The 5,949-nt window shown below is 47.3% G+C and overlaps 1 protein-coding gene across 1 annotated transcript in view; it reads left to right on the top strand.

Moving 5' to 3' along the window:
• The first annotated feature begins 5,673 nt into the window (after positions 1–5,673).
• Positions 5,674–5,949, top strand: part of RAI2 (retinoic acid induced 2) — a 57,541-nt gene continuing 57,265 nt past the window's right edge. The window contains exon 1 of the mRNA XM_029930099.1: positions 5,674–5,879. The gene's annotated coding sequence lies outside the window, so the exon portion shown is untranslated. The remainder of the gene's footprint in view (positions 5,880–5,949) is intronic.

Raw genomic sequence — 5,949 nt, 5'->3', positions numbered from 1 at the left:
CTGGAAGGCTAGAATGAAAACCGCCATGTGTGTGGCTGGCCTTCCAAGTTCAGTGGAGCCGTGGGCCTCAGCTGTGTTCTTGTTTACACTTGTCTTTAAAGTCAGATTGCAATATCAATTCCTGACCTGCTTCCTCCCTCCACTTGTTTTTGTTAGATCTCTTGATTCCAGAATGGCCCTCACCCATTCTGGGACAAAACAAAACAAAAAGAATTCTATAACTGCATGTGTGTCTTAGGATGCTTTGATTGTAAGCAACAGAGACCTGACTCAGAGAAGTTGAAGCCAGGAAACAGTGGAACAACTTTGGTAACTAGAACTACAAGTTCCAGTGGTGCTGGCAGTGGTTGATTGTTGCAGTTCAATAACACCAGAGTTTCCGGTTCTTTCTCTATGTTTGTCATGTTGCCTAGAGCATCAGCTCCCTCCTAGGCCTGGCTCCTGGCATTGTCATGACCGTTCATCCTGCTCTGGTAGGATGACCCAGTTTATGCCTTTTTCCCTGACCACACTGAATCCTGGCAAACCCATTCACCCTCAGCAGTGTCCCCACGTACATGTATATAGTCACCAGCATCATGTTTTTGCTGCCAGGTCAAAATGTGGTTACATTATCTTCACATCTATGGCGAGAGGGAGGGTGGCTCTCCTGGAAGCCATAGAGCCCCAAGCAAATCTCTCATCTGTTCAGTTCAAATGATAGCAGGAGGGATGTCATTTGCCTTGGATCAAATGGTCCCCACCCTAAAGCTAGGATCAAATTCTAAGGCACATGGTTTCATGGAGAGGGATAGATGCCTGCACAGCATTAGGGTTCTCTTAGGAAACAGGACTGCGGAATGCAGAATGGAGCAGCCACAAGCCAAACCCTTGATAATGGGCCTCCTTCTTACTCTTGACAGCATCTCAAAATCCTCTGAAACTAGATGCTCTCCTGATTATGAGACTAGCTAGAGCTGCCGCTGGACTATGAGAGACTTCAGTGTAGAGCAAGGACGGTACTTTATTACTCTGTGTGGTTTAGCGTGTACTTTCCTACTGCGAAGTAGCAACTGTGTGAAATATACTTGTCGATTGCCTATGTAAAGAACTGACTCACATATCCTTTGATCCTGTCTTTGCTAAAATTGGCAGAGATTTCATATGAACTGTCTTGTCCCCTTTGGATACAGTCAAGACATAATACAATTCATATAAAATCTTCAAGTCAGGAATACTGAAGCCTCCATGTAGACTGCATTGGAAGTCTCTGTTCTGTCAAAATAGTGAAAACCTTTCCCTTATCCTGTGGGGTCTGAATGTTCCTCGGGTAAAAATGTCTTTCTCACTGGGCCGTTTCTCTGAATACTTTCCATCCTATTTCCTTAAGTCTGGGTTTGATTCCTTCCAATCCTCTGTGCTTTAAGTACCCCTTGCATGTTTTTTCCTTCAGCATTTATCCCTTTGCATTGTGACTCTGTTTTCAAATGCCCACCCCATTTAGTCAATCACCCAGTGAATATTACTGACTATGAATTTTTTTTAAAGACTCAATTTTAAATACATTATTCAAATTTAAGACTTTCTTGAAAGCAATGGACCCTTTCCCCCAAACACATTCACACCCATGAGCACTAACCTGGTACCTACAACTCCAGGGCTTCCTGGAACTCCTAGAGAAACCCACCAGGATGTTCATGCAGATCAGGTCAAATCATGTGGGCATACCCCAGGGTGATGGGACTCAGCCACCAACTCAAGTCCATATGTCTTTGGGAGAGCTCAGTACCCACTGGTTCAACCAATACCCAGGACCCAACAACTCCCAAATTTAGGTCTTCAGCTTAGATTTTTAACTTCTGCTCCCGCAAATGCCTGTTGGACTTCTCTATGTGGCTACCCAACAGGCACTTCCCACTCAAGGTGCCCTAACCAGAACTCCCTGGAGCAGATGCTAATGGTGCCCCACCCACAGCCCCTAGAGGCCACCATCTCAGTGTGCTCCACAGACGGCCAGCTGCCAGTATCTTCTCTCTGTACCTGAGAAGGACTCTCTGCCTATGCTGGGTGGCAGGCCAGGATTACCAGAAAATCAGCATTCTCTGGGCAGCCCCCAACCAGCTTCTTCACCTCTTTGTTCTGAAGTGGGTGTTACAATGGTAACTGGACTTAATAACATACCCCCATTGGCTGTCATCCCTCTGTCCGCCTCTCCCACACCCCTGCCAGTGTTTCCTTCACCCTCCAAATCAACTTTCTGCACTTGAATCCTTGTCTCAGGATCTGCTTCTGGGGGAACATACAGCATTCACCATCTCCAGTCCCAAATCTGCTTCTCTTTCTAGGACTTCTGTCTTAGTGACCACACTGAGACTGTGTCAACAGCCAGGCGCAAGTGGCCCTAGCTCCTCCCATCTCCTCCGTCAATGAGTCCTGGCAGCCCTGCATCCTGAATAGAACTTGACTTGAGTCTTCATCTCTGCTTACTACCTTGATTCAAACCCTGATCATTGCCACAGCCTCTCTTATCTGTTCTCCCTGCCGCCACCCTCACTCCCTCCAACTGGCCCTTCATACCTGCCCACAGAGTAAGCATTCCTCAACCCAGATCTTTCTTGGTCACCCCCTTGCTTAAAGTCTTTGTTGGCTCCCCATGAACTACACAAAAAAGTTCCTTTATAGGACAGACCAGGGACCTCAGCTGCCCCCGGTCCTCCTCCACCCCCACCTCGGCTCTTCTTCACAGCCTCTGCTCCAGTGTCACAGAATATTTGCAGCCTCCAGAATGTGCTTTGCATTCAAGTTTTGGCGCCTGCTCTTCCTTTCATTTGTAATGTTTTCCCCTTACTTTGACAAACTCCTATTTATTTCTCAGTGCTCAGCTCTTGTCACTGTCTCTGTGCAGTCTTTTCTGACTGCCCCGCCCCATGCCATTCTCTACCTTTTGCCAGCATGGGGCTAGCCACACTCCTTCAGAGTCAACCTAGTCAATGGGATGACTTCTCATGCACCACACAGTGTCACACTGTGTCATTAACAGTTCATTTACTGGCCTCTGAGCTCTTTGAGGTCAGCAACTATATGTTAATCTTCTCTCTAACCACAGTCCTTAACTCAGGGACTGGCATACAGCAGGTGCTTAATAGATGTTTATTGGATAAATAAATGAATCCTACACCTGGCAAGTTTGTGAAAACTAGATTATGAGAAGATGCTGTATTAGAGAAGCAAGGTATAGATAAAAGAATCAGATCTAAGATTGGAAATTTCTTGAGTCCTTACATAAAATCAACAATACTAAAATTACAGATCTCAAAAATCACCCTGAGCAGCTCTGGAAGGTGTTTTTTGTTCTTTCCTGCTGTTTGGGCACATCCTTTCTTCCCTCCATTTTCTGGGGCATCCTTTAACTCTGTGAATACAGTTCTTCCACATTTATGTCCTGTTTCTGTCCCCACACATCTCCTCCCCCATGCAAATCTGCTCTGTAATTATGGACTTCTCTTTTTTCCTTCTCTCTGCAAAGGCAGTCATGATGAAAATACAGAAGGGCGCCACTGTACACTTCTTTGGGACCATAATGCCTGCTTATTATGCATTAATCTGAATCAATATAGTCCTTCCTGAAAACATAAGCACCTGAAAGGGCAGCAAATATGAATCACAACTGCCAGTGAGGATCAAACATTAACCCAGGGTTGTGATGAGGCCAACAAAAGAAATAGGCTAGTAATTGCCTTCCAGGATATCAATCCCTACCTTATACACACATACCCCCTCAGCACACACAAAACCTTTATGGATCTTTCATCCATGAACTTGCCCAATTATAATTGCCCAGCTGTGTCTTTAGTTGTATTCAGGCTAGGTCCTGGCAAGAGAGACTTCACATACTTGATCCAAGGATTCGGAACAGTTATGAGACCTCTAGAGGAAGTCTTTGGTTACTAAAATAGTTGAAGATGCACTCACAGACAGATTTTTCCACAGGTATCATTAATGACTCCAAGTTAATTTAAGACCCCAAGAGCCTGACTGAAACAAGTAGGAACTGGTACTTTCTGTTGATGTTCATTATTATCAATTATTTTTTTTTAATTTTTTTTGAGAGAGTGAAAGTGGGGGAGGGGCAGAGAGACGGGGACAGAGGACCCAAAGCAGGCTCTGCACTGATAGGCTGACAGCAGCGAGCCCAATGTGGGGCTTGAACTCACAAACCACGAGACCATGACCTGAGCTGAAGTCAGACACTCAATAGACTGAGCCACCCAGGCACCGCGATTCCTACTATCAATTCTTAAAGGTGTATTGTGTCTTTCTGTGTCTCTGTCAACTGAGTACCTTTTAACTTAACTTTTTTTTTTTCAAAAGTGGGCATTCCGTAGCCAGGAATGGTACCACCAGGGCCGAATTCTTTGTTAGCAGCAGTGGGCACAGTGCACGGGGCCCACAATACTTTTAGGAGCCCACAGAAATGTTTTCGTTTTTTTTGAAATCAGAAGAAAAATTGATCTTCTACGTTGAAGAAAATGTTAATATATAATATTAATATATTTGTCTTTATACCAAAGCAGTTGTAAAATATAATTTTTAGGTATTTTTTTAATGGAGGAGGGAACCCATTAAAGGCAAAAGTGCCCTTAGAAGTCATAACGTGCGTGGCCCTGGTTTCAACTCCATTACGCTTGCAACCCAGCAAGATTAGAACAGAACCTCTGGAGCACAAGTTCAGGCTGCTTTACTAATTTTAAACTTGCCAGGCTGCTCTCTCTGTCTTTCACACTCTGTGTGGCCACCTCAAATTCTGCAAGAGGGAAGTTGTGGTTACAAGTCACAGTGCTGGGATGGGGGATTGAACGTGCAAAGGAGAGCTAGATTCAGACGCACTCCGCTCTGATGGAACTAACTTCAGTTCTGCCATTCTCTCTCAAATATCTTCATCCTGTTGTGATTTCCAGGAAAAACAATCTTTACATCTTTAGGGATTAATTAAAGCAGTGGAGTTGCTTCCTTTGCTCTCTTAAAACGTTTATGGGATTTAGGTTTTTTATTTTATTTTAAAATGATCAATAGGACTACTAACACCTATTACTTATTTACTGTTTAGCAGCCGGATGTTCAATCATCTCTGTAACTCTACGTCTCAGCCCCAGTGTCTGGCAAACACCAGGTGTTTAAGAAATGTTAGATTAATAAATAAATCAACTCTCAGGCAAGTTTGTGGAAATTAAATCATGTCCGTGGGCTCGTTTTGTCTTTAATACTCTGACACCTTGTGAGAAGGATCTTCTACGTGTATCACAGTGACATTTTAGGGGGTGGTCACTGGGCCCTTCCCACCTCTCCCGCCTCCATTAGCCAGCCACTTCCTCTCTTCTGGGCTCCGTTCTGGCTCCTCTTCATCGTGGGGTCTGGAATGGTCCCCAGCTTGCCAGTAGGCAGCAGGATTCCCGCTCTGCTGGCTGTCCTCGGTGTCCGTCTCCCCCTCCCCTGGCCCGCGCCTCGGGCCACCCTGCGCCGCCCACAGCCACGCCCTCCCCATGGGCGAGATCACCTGTCCCTCCTCCGCCGCCGCCTCCTCGGGTACCCTCTCGCCCCCCTCCTGCTCCCCCTCCTCCGCCACCTCCCCCAAGCCCTCCCCTTCCCCGCCTCCTCCCACTCCTTGGTGTATATAGTAAAGGCCGGGCGCCGCACGCAGACACACACTCGTCCGGACACAGGCGCGCACACACACGCACGCACAACCGGCAGCGGCGGCGACAGCGGCTCGGTGACAGCGGTGACAGCGGCTCCCACTGCTGTGCACCCCCTTCAGGCGGCGGGCGGCGAGGCCAGACCGGAGAGTTCCCGCACCCGCGACCACCCCGCGGCTTCCTGGAGGCGGCGGCCGCGATCGCGAGGTAGCCACCGCGGTGCCCCTGTGAGGGCCGGGGTCCCCCTCCCCGGACCCTCCCCGCGCGGACCTGCCAC

The sequence above is a fragment of the Suricata suricatta genome, chromosome X (assembly GCF_006229205.1).
Source record: "Suricata suricatta isolate VVHF042 chromosome X, meerkat_22Aug2017_6uvM2_HiC, whole genome shotgun sequence".
Classification (NCBI taxonomy): domain Eukaryota; kingdom Metazoa; phylum Chordata; class Mammalia; order Carnivora; family Herpestidae; genus Suricata; species Suricata suricatta.
This window is presented reverse-complemented; position numbering and strand designations above follow the sequence as displayed.